This window comes from Argentina anserina, chromosome 6, assembly GCF_933775445.1.
Source record: "Argentina anserina chromosome 6, drPotAnse1.1, whole genome shotgun sequence".
Classification (NCBI taxonomy): domain Eukaryota; kingdom Viridiplantae; phylum Streptophyta; class Magnoliopsida; order Rosales; family Rosaceae; genus Argentina; species Argentina anserina.
Window position 1 is genome coordinate 18,724,485 of NC_065877.1, and position 14,491 is coordinate 18,738,975.

Genomic DNA, 14,491 nt, shown 5'->3' on the forward strand with positions numbered 1-14,491 from the left:
TAAGCATTCCATTGTCTGCTACAACTACTATTGCTGGTATGATGAACCCTACTAAAAAGGCAAATCAATGGTATTTATAATTGCGCACTAACTGAGGTTTCCAAATGACTAATTTGAGAGAGTAAACTATTGAGATTTGTGTTTTTGTTTTTTGTTTTGTAGCTTCAATAAATGAGCGCAAAGCACACATACACACAATGAGGGTTGATTATCAATCAGTGTTTTTGTGCATATGTGAATGATTATCTATCCGTTTATTCAATAACCTGTTGCCACTCATGATTTTGGTGCAAAAAAAATTAATAATGTACGTGTTTTCTAATTCTGATATATCTTTCTTATAGAAATTAAAAGGGAAATTAAAAATACGCATTATAAGTAATATATAATTTGTATGTATCTATATGACTTCGACTCTATACGACTGTTTATAGCAATCTTCTAGAAGAAAAGAGAATAGGTCAATTTGATCCGAGATCAACTTAATTAGGTATGTGAAGTGGTGGAGAGTTTTCAGAATTGTAATGGGTACAGGGAATAAGTCCCAACGTATAGAGATTGCCTAATTGAAAAGCCAAGTTGATCGATGTATGCAGTCGTTATGTTATAAAGTCGTTAACTAATCTGCATTATCTGTAAACGTACCGTATAATAATGCCACACTACTCGATCGGAGTACATCATCAAAATTGATATAGAATAGATGTATAATAATATCGAGGCATTTGATCTACGGTGTATAATATCAAGACTTAAATTGCCAATATGATATTAATTTCTCCTTTAAGAAATTCGCAAGTTAAATTCTTATCTTGACTGTTTTTTCCTTTTCTATTTTTTGAACCAAGGAGGCAAGAACGGTAATCCATTAATAAAAGGGTTTGTCTCTACTTTCAACATGAACGTGAAACATTCTTGACACTATTTTAGGACAATTAGAGGTCATTCGGTACTTGACTACAAAACTTTTTTTGTATTACAAATATTGAATTCAACTTAAAACGCATTCGGTTTCTTAAATCGCAAAAACGCGGGAAAACACTTTTTAAGATACAACTCGGAGCTTCCGTGCAAATATGGAAAACAACTTTGACTGTTTTCAGAGAACAAGGAGGGAAATTGACATGTCCAATCTAGAAGGAGTCAATATGCCTATGAACTCACTTGTGCCCCTCGTCTACCCAGTTCTCACACTTTCTTTCTCAACCAACAATTTTCTCTATAAAAATGCTGATTCATATACATGAATTAATTTCAGTAAAAAAAAGGAGAAGACGAAGAAGAAAAGATATATGCCTGACTGCAAAGTCTCCTGGCTCCAATGAGATATTGCTCTTCTAGCTAGTCCTATATGGGTTGTGGATCGAATTGATCGTCAAAAAGAAACAGAGCTTGAACAATCATCTATTAAGCAACTAGGACTGGATTGGTTGGTATACCAGTCTTAATTTTCCAATACCATATACCAACCAATATATATTTGGTATGAAAAATCCACAATTTATATCAACAAATAACGTTGGTATACCAATTAAGTGGTACGGTTGGTACTCGGTTGGTACGGTTGGTAATGGGCTTGTACCAACATATTTAAGGCCCAAAAAATTAAAGGCCCAATCCAAATAAGTAATAGCAAATAAGTGAAATAGCAATAGAATTCCAAAGTCTTATATAACTTCAACCAAATTACCAAATACAAAGTCATAAATAGAAAGCCAAAGTCCAAATAGTCAAATTGTTAAAGTACTTATGAATTCTCAAAACAATTGAAAAAATAAATGATAGGTTTAAATGCAATATATGTTGACATGTTGTAAGCAGTGATTGTGCTACTGATAAGTCTAAGCATTTGTACTTGGGAATTCGATTGAATCGATTCATTCATAATTAAATAAGGAAATTGAAGACGAGAAAAAGAGTGTACTTGAGAAAGAAACTCAGAGAGATTAGATTAAGGTTAGTAGATTTATACGGTTTGGATTTATTTTTCAATAAATCTACGGTTGAAATTTAAAGATATATATATATTTAATTAAATAATTTAATATAATATAAGTTGGTAGGTACGATATACCATGGTATATGAAAAATCTATACCACCTATCTACCATATTTTAAATGTTTGTACGGTATACTGTACCATATACCGTGTACCGAGTATTTGGTATACAAACGTATTTGGTATGGTTGGTATACGAATTGGTTGGGATAGTTTATATACCATTGCCACCCCTATAAGCAACTGTAAATGAGTTTAAGTTCACAAGAGCAAGAGCAACAACTTTATCAGGTAGACTGATAGATTGACAGAGAAAAAGAGACATGGAAGTGTTTAATAGAGAAAGGTGGAGGTAAGATCTGCAGGTGTAAGGAAAATAAAATGTCTTCGATGTATTAGTTTAGTTTTTAATTTTTTTAGTAAGGACTCTTGTAAACCAGTTTTTCCAAAAAACATCAATACCATATCTAATGCATTATTAGATTCTATTTAATCCTAAAAACACGAAGTTTAATCCTATTGTATTCATTTTATAAAATCATTTTGAAAAAAAATAGTTTTCTAAATTGCATACCGAACACGCCCTTAATATTACTATTTTGCAACCTCATTTTACAATCTTGGAAAACAATTCGATGCATATATATATATATATATATATATTCGATTACCGATGCATATATGCTTGTATAGCATGCATGGTTCTTTGAGAAAAGTAAATAAATTTATGTTGTGGGGATATCCTGATGTCTGGTTTCTGGACTCGACCTTTTGCTTCGGTATGTAACTGTGTATCACCGTGGAGTATTTAAGACTTTCCTCCCATGAGTTTGCCTTCGGGCTCCACATAGAAAATGTCTTGAAACTTGAAATCAAATTAAATAGTAAATAAAATTACTTGAGTGATGTTATTGTTAGACTAACAGTGATATATTACATATATAATTTAATAAACTGAATTATAAATAATTATAAAACAGAAACTAAGCATGTAACTTTAATAACGAAGAACACGAAAAGAAATTCAACCAAAATACCGAATGATTGGTGATGGAAGAACTAGTCGAGACGTGTGTGATACAACATTGTCCTTAAGACGTTTACGCCTCCTCTACCGATGTAAGGATGCTTGGCGCTTGTCTCCCAGGATATAACGACTAAAAAATTCTAGGAAGTTGCACAACTAACTAGAATCCTCAACGAACTCGAATGGTACATCTTTCTATCACCAGAGAATAGCTAAGAACTTTGAGAGGAGTGGGAGAGCAGATTGTGTTTCAAATTGGATGAAAAAACAATGAAAGGATGGTGACTATTTATACAGTGAGGAGGATTTGCCATCAACAATGAATAAGATGGCTGTTAGAAATCAAAAGATCATAACATATATGAGTTATATATGTTACAAGCACTGATTTCAATTCTGTTATAATTCTCCATTACACACAGTTGTTACAAAAGAAGAATTTGAACAGTAAAAAAGAATTTGCGTTCCAACCCTCAATTCGGTGTTGCATTCGTGTCCGCAGGTCGCACAGGCATACATGAGTTTCCCTTGTGACCTGGGATTTGCACCCTCCCTGCGCGTGCGCGAGAGGGTATAAGGGGGCTTACACACCTTATAATCCATACACAATGAATTCTATATAAAGTCTTTTCAACACTTATCTTTTCCAATGTGGGACACACTTTTCCCTCATTCTAAGTAGCCATCTTTGAGTGACAATTTCTTATTCACCCACAAACTAAATTACACAAACAAACATATAATCTTGTAGCCCTCATTATGGAGAACTCAAATCTATGTTCATCTTTGATTAATTATAAGTTTAACTTAATTAAATTAATCAATTAAAATTTAATTTTAAATAATTTATTAACCATTTTTCCATCAGTTATGTGTAATCCTTTATCCTTCACATATGATATATAGGGTCGTTTTCTTTATGTTAGCACAAAGTGGAGAAAATTGTGGAGACCAAAGAGAATTTCTCCTCACCGAAAGAAGTGTGGAGGACGAAGGTGGGTTGAAGGATCATGGATGGATCTAGAATTATTAGGGACGTCTAAGTCAGCATGGTAATGAAGATAACATGCACCACACTTGTTAAAGAATGAATGACCATGACATGTTCGTTGTTGTCACCACCATTGTCTGCTTGTACACTTTCAAGTTTCAACCTACCCACTCACAACTCACAAGTCACACCATCCATCAACTACTACTACTACTACTCTTCTTCTAGAAGCTTTCTGTTTTTTACGCACGTAAGAAATTTCTTCTAGATGATTTTTTTTTGTTCTCGGTTCCCGGCTTCCTGCCTTGGTGTTCTAGAAAACCATCCATGGAGGATTCATGCTATCAGTCATCCCATTAATTACACGTATACTTATGATTTCGCGACACTTGGCAGAAAGTATCTAATCATCTGCAGCCGGACGACTTGGGACTACTAACTAAATGTACTCAACAACTATCTAAGTAGACCAACATACACCCAGATAAATGCTCAATACACCTGATAACTTTCCAATTATACCCTTCTTTCGTCGATCCCAGCAATGAACCCAGCAAGAGAAACCCAAAGAATGTTCTGTAGAAGAACAAAATAATGAAAGAAGTTTGAGTTCACTGGCGGATTCAGCCCAGGGCAAGCCTGCCGGAGCTCATGCTACAATATTCACTCCAAATTTTTAATATGTTAGTGCTAATACAATATATGTATATATATATAATTGGATTATTAACATACATTTCTCATAACGGTATTCTTCTTCTTAAATCTCATAAAAAATCTTTAAGTATTTTCTTCTAATATTGCTACTCTATATATTGAATATGAAATTGCAAATATGAGTTATTAAGTTTCAATCTAATTAATTTGAGAATTTTTTTGTTGAAGTATTTAAATTTGTCGTTGATTTTTTAAATATTCTTCTACATTCATTGACACTTATTTTTAAATACTTTTTAGATGTCAATGTAGGACTGGACGCAGTGTCAAAGGGTTCGGTTTATAAGCACTAACCGAAAACCGACACCGAATTCTCGGTTTCATATTTTTCAAAATCGAAACTGAAATATATATATATAAACCGCAGTTTCGGTTTCATTTCGGTTACAAAACCTAATATCCTTATTGACATTTCGTACTTGACTAATGAAAAAAAAAAGTGAAGGAGTAAGCTACAAGTTTAATACTTCAAAATAAGTTACATTCACCAAATGAATAATCCATAACTCAAATATTAACTAAACAAAACATTGTATTTCGCTGAAACAAAAGTTAACCAAAATACACATTAAACCTCCTTAGTTTCATCATTAGACGTCCAGACTTGTCTTAACATGAGGGCTAGTTGACAAAATCCCCAAGCATTACATTAGATCTATGCATGCATGATTGTGCACATACAAAAATCAAAATCACATATCTCTACATGTATATATTTATTATTAAATATATTATTTGCATAAGCACCCGATTATATATGTTCACAAAATACAAGCTATAATCTTAGCTCCCATTTCTCGGTTCGATTCGGTTTCTATCGGTTTTCTGAAAGCATATAACCGATAACCGACACCAACTGCTCGGTTTCGTTTCAGTTTCCGGCACCGATACAATGGTTTCGTCCGGTTCTAGTTTCTCAGTTTCTGTGTGGTTTAGTTATGGCTGGTTTCGTTTTTTTCAGTGTCATAAAGTCTAGCCCTACGTCAATGTTTATATGGTTATACATTGTACTGACAAAATTTTTCGTTGCCTTTCGGCCAAATTCAAGCCCACCCTGTGTTCGGATCTTAGACCTGCCACTGTCTGGGTTGAATTCAACTCTCTTCTGAATTTTCAAATGGAAGAGTAAAAAACGATGGCACTTAGTAAAGCTGCAGCAATTGACAATGTAATTAGATTCAGTTGGATTCCAGTCTCTAGATACATGACAGGCCCTTAATTTGTTGCTGCCCTTACCCAACAACCCCAGCCTTGAAATTTCAAATTTCTCAGAATTATGGTACTGGTCTACTCGTCCATCTTCAATTAATCAATAAGATGGTGCCATGGAGGAGTTGCAATATGGGAGCTCTCCCTTAATACTCCAAGAGCTACTTCAGTACTTTTCTCTTCGGAACCACCACACCACTGTGATGTGCTGTGCCGAAATTGAATTTTGGAACCCTACTGTAACCTCTAACAGCAGAAGTTGGCCAGGTTTCTGGTAACCTACATTTGAAGAGTACTACAGAAAATTTGTTGGGTGTAAAATATATGCTAGGTCTACCTAGATATTTGTCGGGTACATTTAGCAATACATTTTTCTGCAATCAAGTAAATATTGTGTGACTGTATGGAGTCTGTATCTACCTCACATTAGAGAATAGAGATAACCAGGATCACTTATTTACACGCACTACCAATGCCATGCATTAAGCTCATCGGCCACTAGAAAAGGCTTTGAACGCTCACAAGTTCAATATCAAAACAAACCAGAAAAAAAGTATTGTTGGCTTTCCCATGATTCTCTACTAGCAAAATAGATATCTCACACGAATATAATTCAGAATGTTACAACTCGCAGATTTTTGTATTAATCACCTACACACATATATAAAAATATGGCATAAATGCCGATTTGCACCCTAAATTTGGCTGAAATTGTCAATTTGCACCCCGAACTTGCATTTGAGTCAATTTACCTCCTAAACTTGGTAAAAATTGCCAATTTGCACCCTATCCGTTAAATTTAATGTTTTCAATCCAATTTTAAGTCACATATCATGCATTTAAGGGGTAGTATTGTCATTATATATTTATTCATATTGAATAATGAAATAAATTAATAAAATTACTTAAGAGGAACACTTGCTACAATGTTTGTTTTTTCGAAACATGTTATTGATTTATATATTTATTATTTTATGTGATATAGTATGTTAAAAGATATTAGAAAAAATATAAATAAATAAATACATTGAAAATTAAAAATAAATGTGTGTTCCGAGAGAATTACTATTCTACCATTGTGTGTGTCTTAGCCTTATTAGGTTTCCTGTTAGAGATAGATTCGCAACTCTGTAATAGATTAGGACTCCGAATCCTACGGGATTGTGGTTATGTAATGCATATATATTGACATCATTATCAATCAATAAACGGTTACGTTCTGTTCTATTACGTCGTTATTATTCTCGTTTTGTTCATCCTCCAACAATGTGTACATATAAAAATATATTTATATACAACACACTATATTTGAATGGGTGGGTATATTGAATATATAATTCAAAGTAGGGTTAAGTAGATAGAAAAAAAGATGTAAATAAATAATTTGATTAATAAAATAATTCTCATTTTAAAGAATATTTTTTTCTTATGAAAAATATAAATAGAAAATGACAACATTACCCCTCATGTGCATGACATGTGACGCAAAATTGGATAAAAACAGTTCAATTTAACGGATGGGGTGCAAATCGGCAATTTTTACCAAGTTTAGGAGGTAAATTGACTCAAATGCAAGTTCGGGTGCAAATTTACAATTTCAGCCAAATTTGGGATGCAAATCGGCATTTATGCCTAAAAATGTTTAGTAGTCCTTTGGGGGCATGTGATATAATGGTGTTAAATAATTATACTCAAGCGGAAACCAAATTTATTCAATAACATTAACATTATCCAATAAACTTCAATTTATATCTATAAGAAATTTTTCTTTGATGATTAAAAAGAAGTAAAATAGAAAAAACTTTTCGTGTTAGCTAAACATCATTGACTCGCACCCTTATGGTGTGCATGAACAACATCCATAAATTGAATGTAATCAAGTACGCTCCAACTATTCGCACTGAATTTTAAACACTTGTAATAAGTATAATTAGCTAAATATCGAAAGATTGAGTACGGAAAAATATTTCATTAGTGTTTAACGGCCTGTGGGCAACAATTTTTAATAGTTCTAACTGAAATAGTGATTTGTGAATAAACTGAAAAACAAATCCATCAAATGTGCGATGATAATGTATGTAACGCCTATCTTGCTAGTATTGTGTTTCTTTGATAAAACTAAAAAAATATAATGGAGACTTGGATGGCATGAATCTATACATAAAAATGCAAACGCTTTTGACTCACTCCTCCGGTATGTCAACCACTAAAAAAAAACTTAAATTGTCAAATACCTTGAGTAATTGCAAACTCAACTGGCGGGATACAAGAATGATGACCACACACACACACAATATATATATATATATATAATATATATATATACAGATTTTTTAAATAAGGAGATCCGCACCAATGGTTTTGGTTCAGATTTTTATTTTTAAACCACTTTTCGGTCTAATTTCCTCATCTCCACCGTCTAGTATCTAGATAATGTTGTGTAGATCATCTTTACAAAATTTCAGCCAATTTAGTGATCGCTAAGGTGCTAAAAATCGAAAAACAAAAAGACGGACTCAATTCTATCAAACATGAACCGTTCATGTTTTTAACAGAAAAACACAATTTTAAGAGTCTTAACGATCACTAAATTGGCTGAAAATTGTTTCGAAATGATCTACACAATATTATCTAAATACTAGACGGTAGAGATAAAGAAATTGTATCGGAAAGTGATGCAAAAATAGAAATTCGCACCAAAACATTGTTGCGGAGCTCCGCAGTTAAGAATGATCGTGTGTATATATATATATATATATATATATATATATATATATATATATTTTAAATAAAGAATGATGATCGCTTGTATATCATCGAAATATAATAGTGGCAGACGGCAAGTGGACATTTGGGACTATTAATAGTTTTTAACTGCTTGGGGTTCTGAGGTGTACGTATACAACTATGTATATATGTGTGCATTGCATGTAGTACCTGTATAAGTTCATTATTCTTTACAGCGACTTGATTACAAAATAATATACGGGTGCAAGTTGAAAACTTGTCATGAGAAGCACGTCAATAATTGTAACAATATTCGTCTTTTTTCCCTCTGTGCTGTTTGTTGGGGGGTTTGATGATTTAATAACCTCTATCTAATCATTCACTCTTCTCAAACTCGACGGACTTATATTTTAGTTAACTTATCATGGATTACGTAACATCAATAATGCTGCTAGCCTATGAGAAGGTCAAAGCAAGGGATTGACCACATAAAATACTAGTAGTGTCAGCTAGCTAGTTATATATATGTTAAATAACTTACATAATTAAGCTTCTAGAAACCCTTTGCCATGCTCCATTATATTATTCATGTGAGCTAACTAGCTGAAACGATGGAATAAAAGACTGAAAATGACATCCTCCAATCTCTATTTATTTCTATATGTATTTATTAATTTTACGTGGACTCCAATACATTTTCAAGAGATTCAAATTCAACTGGAGAGAAATAGTGGTGAGATCATCAAGAGTTTAGAGAGAAAATGCTGAGATGATGAAGATGATCAACACGATTGCATTTTTGAACCAGATTATTAGCTTACATCGCAGGATTACATAGTTGTTGGAGACTATCTCTACTAATTCCAAGATTTTCACCAAATTATGAATTTTTAAATATATATACTCACTTATGACTTCCACTCACAAACAAGCTATACTCAGGCCTAGACCCGAGCTTCAGGCACCAAAACCTTGTCCAATTATCTTTTTCATAAACATTATATTAGTAAACTATGGTGCTGGTGATTAAGCTGCTTTGTGGCTCAATAAAATCACACACTCATAATTAAATGATGTAAGGATGACTCCACACATGCTTATCACTTCAATAGATTAGCAAAAGTAGAGCTCTTTTATATGTATGATTGTTACTCATTTGTATGTTAACACATTTACTGAGTTAATTAAAAGACTAGTAATTAGTTATATATGCAATATAGACTTCAAAACTTCCATAATCATAACTTTGTAAATGATTTGAACTCTCTTCGGCCTCTATTGCAATTGATAATTGATACACAAAAATAATTATCCAGGCTTTTGAATTTAGATGAATGAATGAGTACTTATGTAATAGATTATTTATAGGTTTTTATACTAAATTACTAGAGGGAACCATTTTCAAATCTCGCCTCAAGTTTTGAAATCTTAGGTTTGGCCCTGGCTCTGTACTATAGGTGTTATGGTCAAAATTACATAGATTAATTGAAAAATATTATTTTTTCTCATATCTTAACCATCCATTTTTTATGTAGATAACTAATTTTCTTCGGTGAGGGGGGAGGGGGGGGGGGGGGGTTACTAGTCATAATTACTAGTCACTACTTTTGAAACATTAGTGAGTACTATGAGTACTATAGATGTAATATCCCACATCAGCCAACATAGAGGGGGTGATATGCCTTATATGTGCATGCCCACCTACATCTAATACGAGGCATTTTGGGGACTCAATGACTTCAGAGGGAATGAGAACTCCGAAATTAAACTTGCTCGGGCTAGAGCATTTCCAAAATGTGTGACCTACTGGGAAGTTGCTCGTGAGCTCTCAGAAATAAAACCGTAAGGGTCAGAGAGGAAAATGCCCAGAGCGAACAATATCGTGTTACAGCGGAGCAGAACTCGGGATGTGACAATAGATAGTCTGGGATTTCATATATATCTAAACTGGTCGATGCTACAAGTTAACCGAGAGTACAAACAGACCAACTTGACGTTAAATTAGTTGTAATTACATTGGGTTTCTGATGAGCGAAACAAGAACCAAAGGGACAAAAAGAAAGAACGAATTCAATATCCAAACACTAGAGTCAAGCTTATACTAAATGTAATCAATCACTACATTATATTCTAATGTCTGTTTTAACTCTACATTATAGGGATAATTTCCTTCTCGTGCAAGTCAATGCCCCCTTAAATCTAAACCGTAACCAAGCCAACAGCCAACTCTCTAACTTGAGTTTTGAATATAGTTTCTCGATTGTATCAAGCTTAGCTTCCATTATTAACGAAATGCTTACAGTTTAAGAATCCAAGCAGGTTTTAGTGTTTGCATGATAGATAGATAAGAGAATGGAAGCTGAGTCAGCTGACCATCATAATTAGAATGATCTCTTCAATTTGCATCAAGAGAATGGGAGGGAGTTGACATTATGAAAAATCAAGTCGACAGAGACTGACTCTCTCTAGGCTACTGCAATTATGTATAATCAAGGATACATACTAATGAAGCAACAAATTAATTAAAAAAATATGTTCCATTCTTTATAAATTGGACTTAATAAATGTTAGAAGGCCTCCCATTCAAGAAATTTATATATTATTCATCTCTGAAAAAACCCTAGCCTTTCTAGTTTCTCCATGAGAGCGAACGCCCACCTCCTCCTTCTCTTTCTCATCCGGTGGTAGCCATTGCCAACATGGGTTCTGCCTTTGCTGATGGTTGCTTACTACCGGATGAGATGCCTATGTCCTTCTCTTTGTTTGGGTGAGTCTCAGGTTAGATCTCGAGTTTCGATCGCTTAAGGGATGTTTGAAGTTCTAAACCGAAGAAGAACAAAAAATGTGAGAATCTCGACGGTCAGAGAAATTTTTATTAATCGAAACTAAAATGGATACATCTATTAGTAGGGGAACATAATAAGTCTAGCCCCTCAAAATCTCAAATGCATACAATGGAAAAGGTTAAACTAATTAAATTTAACTCTAAGAGTCTATAGTTCCTCAAACTCTTTTATAACCTGTTCATTCCTTATAAATTCAACATATTCTTTCTCATATGAAGGACCATACAATCGCTAGTAATTTTTCTAGACTCTGCATTGGTCATATTTTGACTCTTCTGCATTGCAACTGACATTATATGATCTTAATCTAATAATCTATAATCATTGAAAAACAAACCTATATTAAATAACTACCAACATACATAACCAAACAACTCAATCAATAGAATGGTTCAACACAAAAGTCACAGAACAATTCAAAAATCTAGAATTATATTTCATCAATTCATATATCAAAAAACAATTAATTAACTTCATTAGATGAAGAAAGCATAATGAATTAATGATTAGCTCCAAGCATATGTAACCGATGGAGTTGAATCAGTGGATGGAAAACAAACACAGAAACCCTAAATGGCGAAATCCCCAATTCGATCCAGTGCTCCTTGGAGACTGGAGGCCGCACATAACTGGTTGGTGGAGTATATAGCTCAATCCTAAGGTCCAAATGCGATCAATCACTCTAATTTAGGAATTAGGGGTAATTTTTGGGGAAGAAGAAGAAGGAAGAAGACAAAGATAAATAAGACAAAGAGAAAGAAAATATTGTCGTATGTGAGATTGGAGCAGTGGCGTAGATACCATTTAGGAGGGTCAAAATTTAAAAAAAAAATACCAATCATAGCAAAAGCACATGAACGTTACGAAATAACAACAAAATAACGATAGTTAGAAACAAATAAGTATTTTATATGTCATTTTTCTGATTTCAAAGTGACATCCTTCATATAATTATATATTTTAACATGTACACATACATTTTTGTAACTTATATCCAATCATAACTCTATTGATCAACTTATTTATCTAAACTACTCCTTATCACTCAAATTTATCTATACATAAAATAGCTAAATTTAATTATATCTAGAATATATATGTCAAATAAAAAGAGATAGTGACCATGAAGAACATGAAAAAAAATGTGTAGAAAAATGGAATGTATAAATCAAGAAAATTATATACGGATAATGGGATTTATGGGGCAAAATTATTATTGATTATTAAATAAATGCTGACATGTTGTAAAAATAATTACACAAGCGATGCATTTTACAGATGAATGGGCCTTAATTTCCTTTCATTTTCAATATTTTAACTGAGGAGGGTCATTTCTTGGCCTTATATATAATATATGTATGTAATTTACCATAATAATCAAGCAATGACTGCCTAGTTTTAGAAACTAAGATGGGTCAATTGACCCTTCTTGCCCTACCCTCCCTACGCCCATGGATTGGAGGGGTGTGGGTGAGGGGATTAGGTGGGTGTGTGTAGGTATGGGTGAAGGGATTGGGTGTGGGAGAGGAGAGTATGAGATGCTTGAATTAAAAGAAAAAAAATTAGTACTAGTAATTGTTTTAGTTTTTGTAATTGGCTTGGGGATGCCTCTTATGTATAAGGATCCGCCCATGTTCTCATGCAAGTCAATGCCCCCTTAAATCTAAACCGTAACTAAGCCAACAGCCAACTCTCTAGCTTGAGTTTTGAATATAGTTTCTCGATTGTATCAAGCTTAGCTTCCATTATTAACTAAATGCTTACAGTTTAAGAATCCAAGCAGGTTTTAGTGTTTGCATGATAGATAGATAAGAGAATGGAAGCTGAGGCAGCTGACCATCATAATTAGAATGCTCTCTTCAATTTGCATCAAGAGAGTGGGAGGGAGTTGACATTATGCATAATTAAGTCGACAGAGACTGACTCTCTCTAGGCTACTGCAATTATGTATAATCAATGATGAATACTAATGAAGCAACAAATTAATTAAAAAATTATGTTCATTCTTTACAAATTGGGCTTGGTAAATGTTAGAAGGCCTCCCATTCAACAAAATTATATATTATTGATCTCTGAAAAAACCCTAGCCTTTCTAGTTTATCTCTGAGAGCGAACACCCACCTCCTCCTTCTCTTTTCTCTAACATGGGTTCTTCCTTTGCTGATGGTGGCTTGCTACCGGATGGGATGCCTATGTCCTTCCCTTCGTTGGGGTGAGCCTCAGGTCAGATCTCGAGTTTCGATCTGCCTAGTTTCCTTCTCGGTGGTCTGGTTCCTATGCTCTGCGGTGATTGGTTTTGTGGTGGGTGGTGCTGCTGTCCTTGCGTCTTGGAGCCTCCTAGTGCGTGGTTCAACATTTGGGTTCCGGGTCAAGGACTTCTCTTTGGGTCGGCGTGGTGGTGGTGGGATGGTGGTTGGTGGTGTTTACGCAGGGCGGTGGGTCGCTGCTCTGAGGGGCTACTAATTTGGGTTATGCCAACTTTGGTTGTGGGCTCTCTCTTCTGCATTGGGCCTTGTGGGTTTTCTTGCCTTTTTAGGACATTTTCTTAGTTTTAGGGATTAGCCTCTAATTAAGATTTTTAGTGTACCTAGGGTAACCCCCTCTATGTAGGGTGATCCTAGTAGTAGCAAATAAGTGGGTAATGTTTGTCCTGCCATGTATTGGTTATGTGTACCATCTGAGTGATTTTTATGGCTTACAATTTAGAGATTTCTTTTGCTTAGGGTTTCATTGGTTTTATGGGGTTTTGCATAGTTCACTTCTTTCATAGCCCATGAGGGCGTTGTATGTTCAAGCTGTATTCCTACTTGAGGTTATTAATATATATGATGCTATCCCTTTTTTTTTTAAAAAAAAATTCTTCATTTTTATATTTGAAAATATATAACAACTAACTATGTGTTCCAGATAATTACTATTCTACATTTGTGTGTCTTAGCCTTAATATGTTTCCTGTTTGAGATAGATTAACATCT

At 33.9% G+C, this 14,491-nt stretch overlaps 1 protein-coding gene across 1 annotated transcript in view; it reads right to left on the bottom strand.

The window, feature by feature from the left end:
- LOC126798699 (rhomboid-like protein 20) overlaps positions 1–6,721 on the bottom strand; it is a 271,709-nt gene extending 264,988 nt beyond the window's left edge. Inside the window, exon 1 of the mRNA XM_050525735.1 lies at positions 6,718–6,721. The gene's annotated coding sequence lies outside the window, so the exon portion shown is untranslated. The remainder of the gene's footprint in view (positions 1–6,717) is intronic.
- Between the last annotated feature and the right edge of the window lie 7,770 nt (positions 6,722–14,491).